Consider the following 22,094-nt stretch of genomic DNA (forward strand, 5'->3'; position numbering starts at 1 on the left):
CTCTCTCTTTTTTTTGTACTTCATACGCGAAAGCAAAACGTAACACACAAAAGTATAGTGGGGGGAGAGAGTAATCCCAAAAGAGGAAATGCTGTGTTCAATTAAAATGGAACGAGCAACTAAGTAAAGCAATTCCACTAATGCACCTCTGAGAAAGTCATCTGTTTGAGTGCCGTCAGCTTGCCTTCCTGAGCGAGCAACGCAAAAGTTATTGTGTGAAATTAACTCAGTAGTGGAAAGAAAAAGATAAATCAGCTGTGAACCATGTGCCAATGAGCAAATGGCTCACTGCTACCAAATTTGTTTGTTATTAAACACCAGTGACAAAAAGTGTCACTATAAGAGCAAGTGACTGACTGATGAAATTAGTACGCAACAGAAGTCATAAAATCAGCACCACTAGAGGTTGTTCTTTTTAAGTGTCAGATATCCTTCCTTCAGGAATAATTTAGGTCTTCCTGCTCCATAGCAGAGAGTGGCACTGCTTGATCCCGGTTAATAAAACCACAGGTTAATAAAATTTGCAAATAAATACATGAGAACATAATTTTAGTGGCAATTAATGACTTCCTGTCTGCAGCAATGAGGCCTAAGTCTACTTTCTTTGAATGCAGTATTCATTTGAACCTCAGCACCCCACCCACCCTTCCCTCATTCCAGCAGATACATACAATCTCATGAGTTATAAAAGAAAAAAATCTATGAGATATACTAAATAGATGATATCATGGTGATCAGCTTATTGTACAGCCCAGGTCTCCCTATTCCAAAAAGTGCACTTATTCTCCTCCTATCCATGTTGGACGCAGTTTGTGATCCATGTGTATTTCAGGTCTTTCAATACAATCTACATCCCTGTCAAAGCACCATTTTTTTTTACAAATCAAGGCAACTCTCATAGGACCTTTTACAATTAGATAGAACTATCCAAGTACAAAATGTATACATCTCATCAAATGTAAATCTATGTGTATATGTATTTTTGGATATTTCTCCTTAAAATAATGTGTGCATGTGTAACAGTTGGATCTTCCACATGCACATATATTTTAAAGAGGAGAGTATGCTCTTCATGGATAATGGGGTGCACAATCCATTTTCCACTCAAATATAAAACAACTGAAAATCTGTCTTCAGTTACAGGTGTAAAGATCTGTCATACTGGACTTTATCCAGCAGTGTGTTCATTTTAAAATTATCTTCCCCATACAAAGTTAGTCATTCTTCATGGTGTGTTTCCAAGGAACTTTAGGTGGGGGTTAACATGGAATAGCTTTGCTCACAACCAAGTGCTTTAACAGAAGGGCTATATCTGCAACATCTAACATACTTGGAATGTGTGACATGCAGTCATGGGCATCCTCTGTCAAAATAGATGCTCAGATTTAAGGTCCTGCTGAGGAACAATAGCTATATCTCTAAATCAGTGAATTACAACATGATTCTTCATCAAGTTTTTCTATTTGAAGGGAAGGGAAAGGAGGGGAAGGGAGATGGTGTGTGAACTGAAGCAGAGTCCTGTTTGACAAAGGAGGAAGTGATTGAAAAGGATTTTCAGATATGAGTGGCAAAGCATTACTAACAACCACCATTTTCACACTGCCTTATTAATCAGCCATGAATTCTATCAGAAAATTTCACACAAATCATTGATTTTAAAGAATTTGCCCAATTCTTTTTGCTATTATTACAAAGGTATTTTCTAAAGCAACAAAAAAATTTTCTGAAGCAACCAGTAAAATAGAGCAAATAAGAAGCCCAGTCAGCAGGGACTACCCAATTAACAGAACTCAGGAGCCAAAAATCCACCTACACCAAATGTCTCCAGAACATCCAAGTTTTTATGGCACACTGGAAAGCATGAAAAACCTGGAGGAGGAGAAGATACTGGATTTAAATCCCACTCTATACTCTGAAACTCAGAGTGGCTTAAAATCTCCTTTATCTCCTTCCCCCACAACAGACACCCTGTGAAGCAGGTGGGGCTGAGAGAGCTCTTACAGCAGCTGCTCTTTCAAGGACAACTCCTACAAGAGCTATGGCTGACCCAAGGCCATTCCAGCAGCTGCAAGTGGAAGAGTGGGGAATCAAATCCGGTTCTCCCAGATAAGAGTCCATGCACTTAACCACTACACCAAACTGGAGCCATTGGGCAGACATTTTAACATCTAGGTGCTGTAACAGAACAGTAAAGTATCTTGAATGCTCCCTTGCAGCTAGGGTTGCCAGGTCACCCCTGGCCACAGGGTGGGGAATGGGGGACAGGGTTACCAGATCCTGGGCAGGTAACTCCTGGAGGTGGAGACTGGGGAGAACAAGGACCTCAGCAGAGTAGAATGCCATAAAGTCCACCCTTCAAAGCACTCCAACAGAACTGATCTCTGTACTCTGGAGATAAGCTGCAATTCCAGGGGAGGCTGGCATCCCTATACTTGCTGCAATTCACAGACCAGAAGGGCTTGGAGGATGACTACTCAGATCTTGATGTGAAAGTGTGTGCATGTTCTTATGGGAGGTTATTTAGGGCTTGAAAAGCCAAAAGCAGCATATTGATCTGAGTCCAAAAAAAAAAAAAAGAGCAAACATGAAGGTGAAAGTTAAATTGTATGAGCAGACCCATTCCCATGTTGGTAGGTAGCAGTGTTTGCACAGTGTCTTCACAGATATTTGACTGTCTGCCTGCTCAAATTAGGCACAAAGATTCCAAGTAAAAACAGTGATGAAACACCCAATAGATAGGGTCGCCAACTCTAGGTTGGGAAACTAGTGATACCAGTCCCCGGGGGTGGGGGGAGTGGAGGATCCCTTGATTTCACGTGCTCCTTCCCATTGCTGGCCAGCTGGATGGTGGGGGGAGCCCCACCCCAAGAGTAATCACCAGTGGCCACCACTCTCCTCCTGCAAGATTTAAAGGGCTCTCTAGCTGATTGGCTGAAGTATGTGGGCCACTAATCAGCTGGAGGGCCCTTTAAATATTGCAGGGGAGGAGGGAGAGGATGGACACCAACTGCACACCAGAACTGCAAGCAGCAAATTTGCCTCTTGGTGTGGGCAGTCCCCACTTGTAAAGATTTCCCTCTTTCAGTAGAAGTGCAGGCAGCCCCCTGCTTGTAAAAAGCATTTAAAGGCTTCCTTTAAATGCTTCTTACAAGCAGGGGCTGTGTGTGCCTGGATTCCAAGTGGCAAATTCACTGCTTGCAGTTCAGGCATGCACGGCCCTTGCTTGTAAAAAGCATTTAAAGGGACTGGTGCCTGAAATGCACACAGAGAATTCGCTGCTTGTAATTCAGGCATGCAGCAGGGCCGGATCTAGGGAGGGGTGCTTGCCCTGGGTGCCAACAGAGTGAGGAGGTGCCAAATTGGGTATGGAGTCCATTTTATTCTATGGGACCATAAGATAGAATGGCCCATAAGGGGGCACCATTCTTTAATTTCCCCCCCCCCTCAAAAAACGCGTAGATCTGGTCCTGGCATGCAGGGACCCTTTAAATGCTTTTTTACAAGTGGAGGTCACCGGTGGCTGAACTGTAAGTGGAAAATTCACCACTTGCACTTGGGCTGAATTCCTAATATGATGACGTCATTTCTGTCTGTGGCCGTATAGTGGTTAGTACTCCGCATGACATCATCATGTTGGCAGCATCCCCTCCCCTCCAAGAAGGCCTCCCAAAGTCCCCCATTGGCAAGGAGACAGGACCTGGCAACCCAGGAAATCCCTGGATATTGGGTGGAGTTAAGGGAAAGTGAAGTTTGGGAAGGGAGCTCACTGGTGATAATACAGTGATACCAGGTGCATGCATCTTAAAATGGCTGAATAATATTCCCCTTTCCTTCAATATTCATGGGAACGATGAATAAGAGCTCAGACACTTTGAGAAAGAATTTCTGCACCCTCACAATCTATAATTTGTCACGGCTCTTTGGCAGACAGTCATAACAGATAAACTGATGTGAAACCAAATTTGTCATGTAGGTGTGCCTAAAGAAAATTCATGCACAGACAAGTGGACACTTTTGTTGAGTTTTTATTTCATACGTTGTCGTTGTATTCTATTTTGGTTCACTTATTTTTGTTGCTGTCATTGATTATTCTTTTGTGCCATTTATACTCCCATTTGTATGCAAATGACATTGAAAAATGAGTTAATTTTAATGGGAGAAAATCAGAACAAGGCAAGAGAAATTGGTGTATAAATAAAGGTTCACAAATTTGGTTCTCATAAGAAAAAAGCAAAACTGAAAGGGAATACTCAACACAAGCCAGACAGCTTGTAAAAATTTTGTCTCGTGTCCTTCAAATCTGTCACATACTCAGACTGATTCTCACTTACCTTATGCCGCTCTCACTCTTCTCTTCTCCGTGGGGCTTCTGTCAGATTTCACACCATCTGCCCCGGGGCTGCAACTCACTCTGCCTCTTTTGCACAGCAAACAAGATCCTCTAAAAAACCAGTTTCTGTTTGCCACATGAAAAAGTCAAAGCTAGTTGCAGCCCCGGGGCAGATAGTGTGAAATCCAACGGAAGCCCCACAGGGAAGAGGAGCATAAGAATGGCATAAGGCTAGTGGGAAATTAGTCTCAGTTTACGTTAACACAGAAAATAAAAGTTTTGTGCTTCTTATAGCTGACAAGCCCTGACCAGGATGTCCCAGGCTAGCCCAATTTCATCAAATCTCAGAAACTAAACAGTATTTGAGTGGGAGTTCCCCCCAAGGAATTCCAGAGCTGCTATGTAGAGGAAGGCAATGGCAAACCACTTCTGTAAGTCTCTAGTCTTGAAAACCCTATGGAGTCACCAGAAGTTAGTTAGAATTTGATGGCACTTCACATACACACATAGGGGATAAACTACAGATACTTAATTGTCCATAATAGGTTGGATTCAGCAAAGGACCCTCCACAGGTGGAAGGGCAGCAGTTTTCTCCAGTCCTTCCAAACAGCAAACCTCCAGCTCCCCACTGTTCTCTAGAGGTCCCCTGGCCTCCAGAGCAGAATTTCAGGGGACAGTGTGGATTGCAGTGGGAGAAAGAAGGCAAAAAAAGGGATTTCCATCTGCAAAAATTTCTGGTGGACCCAAGCCAATATCTAGAAAGCCTGAAGCTGCTATCCATAGACCCAAAAGGTATCTTGATTTGAGATCATCACTTCCCAATTGCATTATTTTGAATCACTTTCCAAAATCAAAAGATCTACTTTTTGATTTACCTGACAGAAAATCAATGCACTTTGAGAAATGACAGGAGTAGCTTTATTAAAAAATAAGGTTGGGAGAAGGACCGCACTTCAGAAACCATTAATTTGTTCTGTGTGGTGATATAAAATGCAATGCTTTTTCATAAATGCTAAGAAATAACAAAGTTCAGAGCTGGAAAATATCCAGACTCTGCACTTTCCCATCAATATAAGCAATATTAATCATAACATTAAGAAAGCTGCCAGTAAAAGCACTTTATAAACATCTCAAATAGGCTATAGTTTTGTTAAAAGATATTGCATTCTAGGTAGGGTCACCAACAGGCCTTGAGAAAAATGTCCTGTCCCTTCAATAGAAGCTCAATGGGCTGTTCTTTACCATGTGGTTTTCTTTACCTTCATGCCATGAAAAGCTTCAGTTGCCCATTTCCAGACTTTAAGCATCTATTAAAGGGGCAGGACCCTTTCTCTTCCAGGTTGATGGCAACCCCAATTGTAGGATACCCTCAGCAAACAGAATCTTAAACAAAGCTGTGAACTTGTTTCATTCAAGCAAAGAGGAAAAAATACAATAAATGTTCCCTGATAGACATAATTACAATTTCATTGGTCATTTCTGTATCTTTCCTTTCTGCTTCCTCTTAGCCAGTTTGGTGTTGTGGTTAACAGCGGCAGATTCTAAACTGGAGAGCCAGGTTTAATTCTCCACTCCTCCACATGCAGTCAGCTGCATGATCTTGGGTCAGTCACAGCTCTCTCAGACCTGTTCTCTCAAGAGCAGTTCTCGAAAGAGCTCTCTCAGGCCTACCTACTTCAAAGGGTGACTATTGTGGGAAGAGGAAGGGAAAGGAGATTGTAAACCACTCTGAGTCTCCAAGTGATGGATAGAGTATAAATCCAATCTCTTCTTCTTAAAAAAAATTATATCAGTTTAATATCCATCATTATGATGGGTTTAGTATTTGTGAAGGAAGGGCTTGTTTAATGTAAAGAGGAAGGGTATTTCTGTGCATTTTGTACATAGCAACACACTTTCACCTGCAGGATTCCAGAAACCACATTGCATAGAGTCAGGGATTATGAGCATGTTCTGCCCTCCCAAAGTCCATTTTTTACTCTTCCCCATAGAATGCACTTTTCAGAGAAAAGTAATGGGCTTGGAGATATCTTGGAGGAAAGGGAGTTCATTTCACCTGCTCTCAGCTGTTCCAGATTACTTCCTCAGTGGTTCTGTTTTCCTTTTAAGATATATGCTCCTAGTCATCAATTAATTCAGTTTTAAAAGTTTTGATTTAAGTATATTGAACATCTGCCACCATAATAATAATTCAAGCCTAAACATTTCCTAAAAGGCTTTTTCCTCCACAGATTGAACAGTTGATCTAGCCAGGAATTATCATTTTTTTCCTATACATCAGCTTCAACCATCTGTACAAATATTTAAAATGTTTTGCGATTGCATAAAGTTAATCTAAGGTGACGCTTGTTATCTAACAGCAGATGAGGAAAAGGCACCAAGAGGGTGGAGCAGAAGGAAAGACCTCCCTCCTCATCCTCTCCCAGAATACCACTGTTCTCAGGGGTTTTTTTGTAGCAGGAACACCTTTGCATATTAGGCCACACACCCTTGATGTAACCAATCCTCCAAGAGCTTACAGTAGGCCCTGTACTAAGAGCCCTGTAAACTCTTGGATGATTGGCTACATGAGGGATGTGTGGCCTAATATGCAAAGAAGTTCTTGCTACAAAAAAAAAAAACCCTTACTGTTCTTGATGTATATATAGTTGCCAGAAAAACAAACAATCATGAAAGGCTTAAAAAGAAAAAGAAGTATGGAAGGGGGAGGCACAAGTGCCTTGGAATATAAGGACAAAAGATAAGGGTCTCTGTCACAGAACTTGGTTGGAGCTTTTTCCCTTGTCCCATACTTATTCATTGAACAAGGTAGGTAGGTGAAGAGGAGGAGGGGGCCATCAGAAAGGTTCAGGAGTTGTCTCCTGTGAGCTCCTGCTGAATCTGAGGCCTGCTTCCTCCATTTATTTGAGTATTAGGCATCACGGCAGCAGATTTCTTCAGTCTCTCTGCTCACAAATGTTATGAACATGCCACACAAGGCATTCATGGGAAGTCTAACACAAGTGGCTTCCCCACACTCATGACCAAAGAATGGAAGGATGAGCAGATTCTCCCACATGAGAGATGAGCAGATTCTCCCACATTCATCTTAACTGGAACTCATTCTCTCTCCTAATGTTAGGTTTCATTCCACTGGCCTTCTGTCAAATGCCATGGAATTTCAAGGAGTGGGATAAAGAGGTCTTCCTTGTTTCTCCTGTGTTTGTGGAGAAGGCAGGGATGTGATTTTCTAGGATCTCTGAATTGCAGAACTTGTTGCAGAACTGTGCATCCATGGGACTAAAAAAACCCAAACATTCCCGGCTCCCTGGTGTTTGTGGTATCTAAAGATACTGTAGGGGAAAGGGGGGGGGGGGCAAAGTTTACATAACTTTTTTTAAAGCAGTAGATCTATCCTCCATGAAGTGCAGTGCAATCCTATGCAACTTAAGTCCACTGAAGTCAATGGACTTAAAGGGGTAACTACTTTGGGATACACTAGTAGTCTGGTAATGAAAAGCGCTGCCAAGTAACAGCCAATTTATGGTGACACTGTAGGGTTTTCAAGGCAAGAGATGAACAGAGTTTTGTTTACCGTTGCCTACCACTGTGTAGCAACCCTGTGGAGTAACTCTGGACTTCCTTGGTGCTCTCCCACCCAAGGACTAAACAGACTGAGCCTGCTCAGCCTGCAATATCTGAAAAGACAAGGCTAACCTGGACCATCCAGGTCAAACCAACTGCTATTCTATCAAGGACTATGAGCCAAGATAATACAATGGAGCCTCCTTTTTCAAACATTTCAGACAGACACTAATAACAGCTATTTGTGAATTCTCCAGAGGCATCCAACAATCCAGTGCTGGAAACAATCTAGCAGAACTCTTGTTATATAAATGGTCATTTCAGTATTTACTTTTCGCTATCTGGAAGCCTAGCATGCTTAAAATTAACTATTTGAAAGACATCTCTCAAAGAAAAAAAGTTAGTGCAGTGCCTGTTCTAACACCTACACTTTGCAGTGTACCTAGTCAACCATGAAATGAATTCTCTTCCCTGTCAACCGTTGAACCATCTTAGCATTTATAAATTCAGAAGCATTTTCTTTGAAGCTAAGGTCAGGAAATTCTACCTGGCCAATCCTCCTGCAGTTTAAAATGGCACTCTGGATAATCTTTCTACCTCATTGTCTTCGTTTAGTTGATCTTTTACATTTCTCCTCCCAAGCACATAACCATATAAAAGCCACAGGGAATGGTGGTTTTGTGCAGTTATTTGCATGACAATTAACCTTCATCTTGTCTGGAATTGCAAATGCTGGTCTATGGATTAAAGTTCATTTATTGGGGGTTCCTCTTCAATAGCTAACTTTCTTTCTTAATTCCTGCTGTGCTGTACTAAACAGTACAGCATGGTCCATTTTTTAAAAAAGAAGACCTGACTTCTTGAGTCCCTAATTTGATGTAATTTTGAAGGATTAAAAAGAGACTGGTTTTATTCACATCTGAATGGCTTCTCAAAACTCTGTGTTAGATGTAATAATATTGGAGGTGCAGCTAATTTTAATATACATATATTAAATCCTTGATGCTCAAAAGAAGCAGACCTGATAATTAGTATCAATAATTTACAACATCTGCTACTTAGACCAAACGATTAACTCCTAATATCATTCCTAACAGAAAGCGTCTGAGGAGTTCCGGTATCATGGCAGTAATTAGAACTGAGTTCATGCCGGTCGTTCTGAGAATGAGCCAAGTGTTCTGGGTACCATACTTCTCAGAATGCACTGGGTATTATCATCATCTTCAGCTGTCCCTGCTAGGCAAAGGCAAAGCTTTGTTTGCACTTGCTGACATGCAAATAACAGATTGAGATAGGGTTGCCAGACTCCAAGTAGGGCCTGGAGATCTCCCACTTTGACAACTGATCTCCAGCTGGCAGAGATCAGCTCCCCTGGAGAAAATGGCTGCTTTGATGGGTAGACTCTATGGCATTGTACAATGCTGAGGCCCCTCCCCTCCTCAAACCCCACCCTCTCCTGGCTACACCCCCAAAGTCTCCAGGTATTTTCCAACACAGATCTGGCAACCCTAGATTGAGATTGAGATGGGCCAGAGGCAGAGACTATGGCTTCCTGCACTCACATAATAGGTAGGTTGTCCATATGTCTACAGGGGACAGAGGTAAAGGCTTTGTTTGCACACACTGGCTGGCTGGCTGGGCCGCAGACACGGGGGGGGGGGGGGACAAAAACAGAGGCCTAGATTTTCCTTCCCATTGACAGGAAGCTTTTTTGATCTGTGGAATGGGCGACAGGCCAGAGGAAGATAATCCCATTACAGCAATAAACAGACACATACAGTAGGATTGCCTGCCTCTAGGTGGGGCCTGGAGTTCTCCTGGAATTACAGCTGATCTCCAGACTACAGATATCGATTCCCCTGGAGGTGATGGCAGCTTTGGCAGGTGAATTCTATGGCATCACATCCCTGCTGTGCTCTCACCTGTCCCCAAACTCTACCATTCCCAGCCCTAACACACACACACACAAACACACACAGGAGGGGGGGGGGGAGATGCAATACTGATCAGATACGACAAAAGATCAGGATCTACAGTTCCGAATCCGAAATCTCCCAGTTGCCATACTGATAATTCAAAAGCAATTATGGTAGGAGCCAATTTGCATGAGTACATCCATCCACACACACCCCTACATACACACATACACCCTACCTCCCTCTGCTGTTTTGAAGCATATTTTCTTCTAGACAGAATAAGCCAACTGTGCTTGACTTTAGTGTTATTTTCCCCTCAAATATCTCCACTAGACAGGCTGCAATCTGAGATTTGGATTGTTTGTGTCTACAGATTATTTTGAATGCGTCGGTAAAATATTTCTATCCTGTTCTAAGTATTTTCTATTGTTGGCACTGGGTGCAGGCAGACGGGCAAGGTGCTGCAGCAGTATCTCAGCTTTAAATAAGCTGCTTGTGTTTGGGGTGGTTTCTGTTGATCAGACAGTGCCCCCTAAACCGGCATCATAGTGCTGCGGGCCAGTGGTCGGTCATCCACATTGCTAACATACTGCAATCACGGACCTATGGCTGGGTTGGGGTTTTACTCTAAGTCCCACTGTGTATGCACAGAAGCAGACAAGCACACATGCACTCCTGGCCATGTTCTGGGGTTGCTGAAGCACATGTCGGAGTGGGGATGAAGAAAAAGGAAATGCCAGAAACAGAGTGGAACAACCACACCACTGATGTGTTTCCATGTTGCACCCAGGTGGCCAGATGCCTGGAAACCTGCCATGGAAGAGTTTCACTGAGATAGCTATTTAATCCACATGGGAGTCATTTTAGCCTGAGGTTGGGACAAGTAGGACACAGGAGCCAGATGTGCATGTTTGATCACAGCCATTTGATCTGGAGGGGAGGAGTGGCTATGTCAGGCCAAACTGCTCATGTGATTGCACCCACTGTTAACACAATGGAAAAGGGCCTTTCTGAAGCAAGTAAAGTATGCTTCTTTGGAACAAGCGTGTCAAGAGAGGACCTTTCGTTATCACTTTCTCAGATGTAGAAAAAAACAAACTCGTTTAATTCCACTTTTCCTTTCTTTTGCTGCACATTAACAAGACTAAAAGGTGTGACTCATTCCGCCACAAATATACAAAAAAGAATAGTAGCTATCATAATTCCACCAAACACTGGGGACTGAACCAGGAGGGACGGGGGCTTTTAAAAGTTTTATGACATGAAGGAAAGGTAGGCTGATCCATTGCAGGGAGCACATTTGCCCTAGGGATATTGCTGCTACTTCATTGCGGCACATCAATTCACCAGCTGTAATCATAAACCAGGGAACCTCTGGCAATAAAATGCTAGAGTACATTATTTTCTGAACAGCCACAAATCATAGTAGGATGCAACCAGAAATAACTTCCCCCACTTCACTTAAACAATCCATCTGGAGATCCGCTAGTCACACAGAGTATTAATTAGGGAAATTTCACACATGTACACTGTTTGTTTGTTTAAATGGAAGTTTCTTGGCCAGCCTTTTAAAAAAATGCATAAAGTCATTAGGGTCATCATTCAATTACTGTGACACATAGCTGATAATTTCTATGTGCCGATCTATACGGGAAGGGGCCCTATACAGCCAGGGTTCATCATCCATTCGGGCAGGGGTCACTTTGTAGAAAAATAGGTGGTGGAGCTTATCCAGGGATTGCTATGCAGCTGCACCTACTATTCAATGGATAAGGTGGGGAGGAGGAGAGGGAACCCTCAGAAAAGTTCAGGAGCTGCAAGCCTGTGAGCTCCTGCTGAATCCGAGGTTTGCACTTGGGACTACTTCTCCCCATATGAGCCCCATTGGTCCTTACAATCTGCAACTAAACATCTTCTCATGGTCCCCAGCCCCAGAGATGTCCAGCTTGCCTCAACTAGGGCCAGGATATTTTCGGCCCTAGTCCCCACCTGGTGGAAAGAGCTCCCCTTGGAGATCAGGGTCTGAATGATCTATTACAGTGTAAAACAGAGCTCTTCCACTGGGCCTTTAGTTGAGGTGATGACTGTCTTAATTTGGCCTCCTCCCTCCCGCTTCCCCGCTGGGGATTGGATTAGCTGTTGTGGCAGAGTCTTAAACTGGGAGCATTGTTGTTTATGTCATGTATTGTAATGGTCTTATGTGTATTTTAAATTTGTTTTAACTGTTTTAAATTGTAATGCGCCCTGAGCCTTATGGGAGGGCGGGATAGAAATTTAAATAAATAAATAAGCAAGCAAGCAAGCTTTGGTGGATCAAAGAACACAAGACAGCACCTTCCTATTGCATGCCAGTGAGTACAGTAGATTGAGGGGACAGGTTTCTCTAAAGATGGTGGCAACGCCAGAATGGTTCCAATCAGGCCCAGAAAGGTTTGCAAGGACAGTGTGGTCACTTGGTGGCAGGAAGGAAAGCAGGAAGAGAACTGCTGACAGGAGTAGCAGAAAGGAAGGGGTGTGAGCTGAAACTGAAAGCTGGAGGGGAAAGGGGTGAGACTGCTTAAGTCAGAGGGAAAAAAAGCTGACACTGGATTGCCATGACTGGAAATCCCAACACGTTTTTTGGCTTCAAGAAGAAGCAACAGGAAGCTCAATATGGATCAGATACATGACACTGGTAAAGGAAGTTTTTTAAATGTACCATCTTTTTGACTATCGTGCTTGGAGAAAAGCCAACCCAGCTGTGGAAGACACATACCTGGTTTACCAGTTGCCTTGGTAAATTTCTTACAAGTATTTATAATATAGACTCAAGGCAATGGTGGCTGGATTAGCATGGTGCATCAGCTGAGTCCGAGAGGAGTGAAAAATTATGTGCCTAGGGCTGCCAATCCCCAGTTGGGGGCAGGGAATCCCCTGGTTTGGAGGCCCTCCCCCTGCTTTAGGATCATCAGAAAGAAGGGGGAGGAATGTCTGCTCGACACTCCATTATACTTTATGGAGATTGATTCCCATAGGGTATACTGGAGAATTGAGAGAAATAGGTATCTGGGGCTTGGGGGGGGTGTTTTTTGAATTAGAGGCACTACATTTTCAGCATAGCATCTGGTGCTTCTCCTCAAAACACCCTCCAAGTTTCAAAAAGATTGGACTAGGGGATCCAATTCTATGAGCCCCAAAAGAAGGTGCCCCTATCCTTATTATTTCCAAATGAAGGGAAGGCATTTAAAAAGTGTGTGGTCCCTTTAAATGTGATAGTCAGCAGTCCCATCAGAGTTCAAACATGCTTGTCACACCCTTGCTCCTGGCTCCACCCCCAAGATCCCCAGATATTTCGAGTTGGACTTGGCAACCCTCTCTGTGCCAAATGCAGTTGGAAAAAGTTACTTGCTTAAGACCCATAGATTGTCCATTGAGGAATAATTTACACATTCAAAAGTCCTTGTGATGGTGAAGAGGACTATCAATTAGACATGCTTTGGGAGTTCAGTGCTGGGAATTTAATTCCCAAGTATATGTGGGCCTGATAAAGACTGGGGCCATATTGTGTGGGGGAAAGGGAGTTAGGCCTCCCTGCCCATACTATTTCCCTGACCTAAAATGGACCTTGGAACTACTTTGTGACCATCAGGGAAACTTATGTGTAGCCATCAGTACAGGTAAGTTTTCCCAGCAGGGCAAAGAGCAGCTCCCTGGGGCCATTTCAGGTCAGGAAAATAGTGTCTGGGAAAGCTTAAGTCCCCCCTCTCCACTGAGGTCCGAATCTGAATTGGCCCCATACATGCCTAGAAAATAAAAATAAAGCTTCCAACATAGGCATTTTAGTCACAGCTAGTCAATAGTCCATATGTCCGCCTCATATTTTGTTCCTTGTGCCAATTTTTCCCTTGAAAAACATATGCATTTTCAATGTTGTTTCTGCATCAATAAATCAGCATGCATGTATAAATGTCATATAAATTGCACTTAAAACGTGTAAAAGAAGCAAATCATACCAGAAACAACAAAAATATTCACGACAACAGACTGAAACAAATAAATTAAAGAATGTATATTCATCCATCCCAGATCTCAGTTATATTTTTCTAGGTCTGTCTCATTTGCATGTTGACATTCTAATTTTTTTACATTCCTAAAATTAATATTTCCTATTGGATTACATTAATCTGCTTTCTTGCCAAGAATACTGAAAAGTATAGTTCTCTGCCAGCTAAGTGAAATCACAGTATCTCTCATTCTGATGGATACAATGGATTGAAGGGAGGAAAAAGTCATGGGGCACTTAATAAGAGCTAAGAGTTGATTTTCAAGTAATGAACGCACAAGGCAACCCCACCCCCCAAAAAAATTATCCTGTTCCTGTCAAAGTCAGTATAAATAAACCTCTCACAGTTAATCAGGGAGCCTGATGCCAGCATTTTAGAAGGAAGAAAATACATTGGTTCGACCCTGTAGTGGACTCCAGGCTGTGGACATCCAAGCTATTCTCTGGGAGCTAACTTAGAACAGGGCATGAACAGGTAAATCTTCTCAGAAGGTGATGTCATGGTTTTCCCTCACAGGTTCTCATGGTCCTAATAACTGGAGCTCTTATTGCAAAACAACTCCATCACTGCTTTGAACCGGTGGTATAAAAAGAATACTGAAAAAGAATCTATCTGTTCCCAACAGCAAATAAGTTAAAGGTGCAAATCATGATTGTAGTGATTTTAACTACCCAAGTTGTTCACACTTAAGCATCATTTTAATGGAGTCAGGGGGAACCAAGGCTACTACAGACCCAGGCAACAGCTCGCAAAATCAATCTTTGCCCTTTCACTTTCTTTCTGAAGCCCTCTCTACATGCACATGCAATCCCCCCCCCAAAAAAAAACCCCTACTATTGAGAATCAGGGGCACTCAGGAATGAGTGAATTGAAGTGCAGAAGGCACAAAGGAAATGGCATTTAGCCCTTTATAATTACTTATTTTTTGTTTGCTAATTTCCATTAAGCATATAGCTTATTAATAGGGATGGTCATGAACTGAAAAATGAACCATTGTTTGAGCATAAACTGGGCCAGTTCACGGTTCATTTTGAACCAGTTCATTTGGTCACAGCATTCCCAATCCCAAAATTGAACTGCCTTTTTCCCATAAATGTTCAGGGGGTTCGTTTTTTGTGGTTCGTTCTCCAAACAGTCTGGCACTGATTCAACCAATTCCTAGGCAATGTTGGGGGTGGATTTGTGGAGAGCCCTAGAAACACTCAAAGCAATTGTCCATAGCTTGATTGGCAGCTCTGGGAGTCAACCATGGAGCTCCCAATCTGATCTATGGCAGCAGATTATATACTACCACACCCTGACACAGCTGCTTTCACTTTGCATCACAAAAAGGGAAGAGTTAGTTGTCATGAGAGCAGAAGAATTGTTCACTACTTGGCTGTTTTAGGGGAGGCTTTGAGGGACAAGTTTTTAAACACCTGTCCTGACTAGGAATGTGTTCCTAACTGTGGTTTCAGGGACTAAACCTGAACCTAGAGCTGAGCTTTCCTGAGGGCACCTGCTTTGTAGGGGTATAACTTGGACATCCCAAATCCAATCCAACCAAACTGGGAGGGTGGATGAAGGAAAGCCTACTGAAGAATCCCTGTGAATTTGGCATCTCTAACTCATGAGGGGGCTGTTCTACCACCTCCTGGATCAAACAAACTATGAACCAATCCAGGAAAACAGTGGTTCGTGTAAAATTGTGGTTCAATCAGACGAACCATGAACCAACATGAACCATCATTTTCCCAGTTCATGCCTATCCATTACTATTAACAATATACTGTAGTATGTTATGTCAGTCTATATTTTATTCCAAAATATATCCTTCAACATGGTAACAATCAGATCCAGTTAAAGGCTCTAAAAATTAGTTGAGGGCTGCTTCACCCATTATGGAAAGATAAACTTTCATTCGTCCACTGTAATAGGTGATGGGGAGAGACACTGACTTTAAAGGCTGTTCAAAATAATTCTCTATGAAGAGTATTGGGCTAGACCCTATTTGTATTTTGAAACTGTAGTGGGCACTGGACAGAGATGGTTTCAGTCCAGGGAACACTGTTCCAGCACCCCTTAAATTCTCTACTGAGAGAGGGAATGACTTTTGTAAATGTAGTACAGAAGGAACTAGAACTGCCTGAGTATAAGCACAGTCTGCTGCCCCGCACACCCTGCTTCTTACTTCCCTCTACCAGGGGAGACCCGTATTTTGCAACATCATACACCTTCATTGGGTAACAGCTGCCTTCATTGGGTTCCAGGCTGCTTTCCTCTCTTTCCCTCCCCACCTCTGCACTTCTCGTGTAACCTTCAAACACTCACAACATTCTTGGAGGTAAATATTCATTGCTCTGGGATTTTTGAAAGTGTTTTGCAACACATTGGCTGTCTCCAAGCTGACCCAAAACCACTAATTTGGGGCATAATGTTGGTTCGGAGATACTCAAACGCACACCTTTAAGAATTCATGAGTCTGGCCATTCCCACAGGAAACAAGTTGAGGTGGGAAAGAAGATTACTGAAGAACAATGGGACACAAAGGCAAGAGAAGGAAAAGTCTGTCTTCTGCTGCTTGCCTTTTCTTCCAGCATTTTTCTCCCCCCCCCCCCCACCACCATTGCAGCCTCACTTCTAGTATTAAAGCCATCTGGAAAAGAAATGCTCCAGAGCAGAACAAAGTAAGCTAGAAGGTGAGGAAGGTTCATCCTCCTTTCACCTGCACATGAGATATTTGTTTAAACATATACTTTCCAGTCCATGCTATCTTTACACTGTAATAGGTGTACTTGCATAAATGCATATGGCTCCTCATACCTGTAATTACTTGTGCCCATTACCTGCTTTCTTAGGTTGCCAGATGCCCGGCTATGTACACTGTACAGGCAAGACCTTTCATTGCCTACAGAATGGGGATGCCTTCTATCCCCCTGAAGTTTGTCAGGGCAGGGTATAATCTTTTACCTCAGTTAGATGGTGGAGGGGAAACCAGCAGAAATGGAAAATGAACATAATAAAGAAGACCAACACATAAAACAACACCAAAAAATTTTAAAATGCTGAAAAGGAATCAAAAAAGTTTTTCCCCTATGCATATCCCTAATAAGCATGCCTAGAAAATCATTTAGCATCCATAAAATCCGTTTAGAACTGGAAATAAATAAGAAAACCTGGCATTGATGGATGAATGTTTTTCTGCTATGCAAAGTAGCAAAGAGAACAGAGAGTTCTCCACATAACAGAGAGCCAATCTGTTTGGGGGTTTGGGACTCCCGCCCCCTCCCCTGTTAAGAGAAAAGAATGAACAGTTTGCAATATACGAGAGCTAATTCAGACATTTTCATCATTATTATGACAATGCGACAGGCCACAAAAAAAAATATTGTGGTTAACAGATATGCAATTCAACCATGTTGCCTTTTAAAAAATTAAATATTTCAGAATACAAAGTAAGTCTTCACCCTTTCTTATCAGTCCCTGTGATTTCTATACAAAAAGAAAATGTTCATGTTCCTGACAAACACTGTTTGTTCTGGGGGCTAGCTACCATATTTGTGCAAAGGAGAACTGCACACATGAAATCAGGGCCTTTTTTGAGCAGGAACACCCAGGAACACAGTTCTGGCTGGCTTGGTGTTGAAGGTGTGGTCTAATATGCAAATGATGATGATACTGGATTTATATTCTGCCCTCCACTCCGAAGAGTCTCAGAGCGGCTCACAATCTCCTTTACCTTCCTCCCCCACAACAGACACCCTGTGAGGTGGGTGAGGCTGGAGAGGGCTCTCACAGCAGCTGCCCTTTCAAGGACAACCTCTGCCAGAGCTATGGCTGACCCAAGGCCATGCTAGCAGGTGCAAGTGGAGGAGTGGGGAATCAAACCCGGTTCTCACAGATAAGAGCCTGCACACTTAACCACTACACCAAACTGGCTCTTCAGTGAGCTCCTGCTGGGCTTTTTCTACAAAAAAACGCCCTGCATAGAACTAATAGCAGGGTTTCCTAAGGATCAATGAGTTCTGATGTCGCATAATCCGTTGCACCACATCCACCTGTGAACACATCATGGCTTCCACAGTATTGTAGTAGTATTGTGATAAAGGGCTTTAGAGCTTCAGTCCCACAGACACTTACTTGAGAGTAAGTCCCAATTAACTTACTGGCACTAACTGTCAAGTAAATATGCATCAGAGTGGACTGCATCTTCCTTCTGGAACACACATGGGCTGGGTACAGATGTGCAGCTTCATGTGCACCAGAAGGCACTGCAAACTTTGCTGCCCCAATATGGAGTGGTCAAATCCTGGTCAGATGTGTCTGTATATCATGAGGGGGGCACTTCGGTGTGTTCACACAGTTGTTGCACACCATCCTCTTAGTACAATTTGGGTTTCTTTTTTCCCCTTACATTTTTAGTGCCCATGCACTCATATGCTCTTGGAAGGGTTTTTTTTTTTACCAGTGAGCTCCTAGAGTGGATTGGTGGGTTCTGCGTTCAGATGCCTGGAAAGATGAATGGAGTGTGGCAGAAGAATTTGCTACCACTTCCCAATTAGTAGCTATTTGATTCGTTTCAGTGACAGCAGAGGACAGTGTAAATACAGGAATGGGACGGGCAGCAGCTGTGTCTGTCTGGCCTTTCTTTTTTAGTCTGCTCGGGGGCCATGTCTATGTTGGCTCCAATTGGCCTTCAGAATTCAGCCATGGACAGCCCAATCCACACTCTATTCAAGCACCTGACTTTCCAAACATTACTGTTTAATTTGTCAATTAAACTGAAGCAACAAAGCTGCAGTTCTTCACACAGAAGTCCCATAGATTCTGCTGAAGGATATATATGCTTAATCGATGCCTTGGATAAAGATAACATCTTATACCTCATTATTTACCAATTAATCTCATTTTTTGAAAGTAATGGTCACATCCATTATACAGAGAAAAAATTGCCCTCCTTGCATAGTTTTACTAATGATACTGTGGACATGTGCTAGCTAGTTCTCTTAATCAGTATCTTATTTGCATTTTAAAAATGAAACTTGTGCACATGTCAACACATGCATTTTCTTTTGTTGATCATATCCCATCCACCAAGCCTAGAATTTTGGAGCTCTTCTGCCCCCCAGTATTGCTCTGTCAGTTGTAGTTATGTTAAGTGGCTTGTCTTTTTCTGCTTCACAGAATGACACCAAATGAAACCAGACAAGAGGCATTTTGGAATCCAGATTCAAATTATCCATTGTTTGATGCAATCTTGAAGATAAGGCAAACAGAAAAAGGCAGACTTCCTTCAAATACTGAAATTCCAGCCCTTGGTCTTTGCTCTTCCCTTCCACCCTGCCATAAAAATATGTATTTTTTACTCCTTAACTGTACTGAAAATCAGGAGGGAACTGAGCAATGCAGGAACAACATAAGGAGTCGTTAGTCTCCCCTCTTCTTGTACAGGAATGCTTTTATTAAGCAGAAATAGCCTGATCTTTACAGGGGTGACAGTCACACCACAAAAAAGCCTACATCTGCAAATATATCTTTAACTGGATGAGGAATTGGAGGTCCAAACTGGTACTGTGAACCCTGGTCCTATCACAATCCAGCCACTGGAGCAGACATATATACTTCAATTCAGTGATTGTGTTTATCAGCTATTTAGAAATGGCAACAGGGAACTCAACTTGGTTTACTCTGTTCCCTATATCTTCCCTACAGCCAGGGATGAAATTCTAGCAGGAGCTCCTTTGCATATTAGGCCACACACCCCTGATGTAGCCAATCCTCCAAGAGCTTACAAAAAAGAGTCTTGTAAAGTTTTGGATTGGCTACATCGGGGGGATGGCCTAATATGCAAAGGGGTTCCTGCTAGAATTTCACCTCTGCCTACAGCTATTACTGTAATAATCAACTGGTATTGTAATTATATTCTGCCTTGGACCCAAGGAACTTAAGTGCCAAAGAATCTCCTACCCAAGGCATTGACTATACCCAAAACTGCTTAATCCCAGCAAGGTTATTACATCATCAGCCTAAATCCTAGGACAAATTACTTCTCAAGGAATAATCATACTGGGAGGAATCTTAAACTAGTCTACTCAGAAATAAGATACATGTTATTCAATGGTGCTTATTCTCAGGAAAGTGTCAACAGGATTGCAGCCTAAGCAGGTCTTCTCAGAATTCTACTCAGATCTATTCAGTGGGGCTTACTTCCAAGAAAGTGTTATTTAAAATATTCCATCCCGCTTTATCACATTAGAGTCAAGGCAACAGTCCACAAGTTAAAAACATGCATGGTTTGTATGCATGTGCAATAACATCCTCTGATATTAAAATATTTATACCACACTTCTCCATTAAAAAGTCCCCAAGGCAGCTTGTATATATACATGGGTATAGCTGGGTCAAGACAATTATGCCAACACAGCACATTCCACTGATCCACAGTATGTATAGTAAGGACAGTCAATTTGTAAAAGACATCTTCAGACCATATGATTATGAAATCAATACGGAGAGGTACCTATGTGAGGTTCTTTACTGTAACCATGTAGCTATCCTGAACAGTCAATAAAGTGGATAGGATGATACTAGGTTAAAGAATTTAGGATGTTGCATTTTTATCACCAGATAAGATACCAGAGGTTAAAGAATTTAGGATGTTGCATTTTTATCACCAGATAAGATACCAGAGGTATGCAAAAAATGTTAACTTTGGATGGGGCCCAGTTCTAATCTTGAGTCAGATTCTCTAACACTGAAAATAGATCTCGTCAGTTTAGGAAATCTACTTCATAGTTCTTTTCAGAGATGTGAGTGACAAACACATTCTTGGGTGCAATTTCTTCACCACCTCCTCCTCAATAGGATGCAGTTCACATAGACTGTACACCCAAAGAACCCTCCCTCCCAAAACTCAGGAATGATGGAGACAGCATCCCATTTCAGATAATTAAAATTATTCCACAGAAATTGGGTACATGTATGCAGGAACAGCTCACGTATGGATTTAAATAGCATGTTCAAACATGTACATCTGGATCCCACTTTGCTCCCGCCCTTACCTCGTCCTCTGCTGTTGCTCTGTTGCTTCAAAAAGCTACCAGGTAATAAATGGTAGCAAATCACTGATGAGTTTCTGGGGCGACTTTCATGGGCATCTGAATAGCTAGGGAGTGCCAGGGAAGCATCACTCATGCGCTTGAGCTGAAACGCTTCTCCAGGGCACAAGCAGCCCATCCCTGTTCCAACAGTGAGCCGTGCACTGTCTGACCATGCCCCCAAGTTGCTTTCCACTAAACTGAATTAGGAGAAAAAAACATGGGAACAATTCTGTTGGGTAAGGAGATTTTTGGTTGGGTGGCAGTTGTAATGATGTCTGCCCCCATCTCCTCATCCCCACCCCCACCTCCTGGAAAATCAAAAGCAGGTAACAAGTAACTAGATTAACTAGATCAGAAGGCTTCTGAAGGCCTCTTCAAAGTCAAGAATGATTGGGGGCAGATTTTGGGTATCAAATTTACTTAAGAATGGGGCAACATATGGGTTGCATTGTGAACACAAAAGCACCAAATGTACATCCTTTCAAGATACATGAAAAAAAAAATCCAAGCAACTCAGAATGCTTAGAAAAACACAGTTTGGAGTTAAAATGGGGAGAGGAAGTTGAAAGGGGGAAATCCTTACAAATTCTCTTTGATAGTCAAGGTCCATGTCATGTTTCTTCCTTTTGGGAAAAAAGCAACAAAACATGGCTATTTTTAGCTCTTGCCTGTCTCACTGCATTATTAGATAAAGCTCTATGGGTGCGGTCAGACGTCCAAAAAACCCCGCTACAGGCATGAGTTGAGCCCGCAGGCATGTCGGATTTTACCCGGACGTTCACACGTCCGCATCTGTGAAGTGTGCTTAGCCCGTGCCCGTCCCACGCTGATGCGCCTTGCTCGCGGATTAATTTGCTAGTGCTTTTAATCCGGAACAAGACGCTCCCTGAGCGCTTCCTGAGCGCTCTGCAGCATCTGAACCGGCAATCGTTGCTCAGTCGCAGCAGCGCTTCCTGCTTCCAGCTTCCCGCCATGCATATCACTGCGCCATCGAAGGAAGGAATCTGGGGCGTGCGAAGGATCCAGATAGCCTTAAGGCAGTCTCTCAGAAAGCAACGCACAAAGCAGCATGGCTGAGAGCCATGGCATTTGTTTTTTTTTGTTTCCCCCGCTGGTCTATCGATATATCGATATATCGACATATCGATGCATCGAAATGGA

At 42.7% G+C, this 22,094-nt stretch overlaps 1 protein-coding gene across 2 annotated transcripts in view; it reads right to left on the minus strand.

Moving 5' to 3' along the window:
* Positions 1 to 22,094, minus strand: part of PDE1C (phosphodiesterase 1C) — a 355,641-nt gene that overhangs the window by 215,225 nt on the left and 118,322 nt on the right. The gene's annotated exons all lie outside the window — the stretch shown is intronic.

This window comes from Heteronotia binoei, chromosome 10, assembly GCF_032191835.1.
Source record: "Heteronotia binoei isolate CCM8104 ecotype False Entrance Well chromosome 10, APGP_CSIRO_Hbin_v1, whole genome shotgun sequence".
Taxonomy (NCBI): Eukaryota; Metazoa; Chordata; class Lepidosauria; order Squamata; family Gekkonidae; genus Heteronotia; species Heteronotia binoei.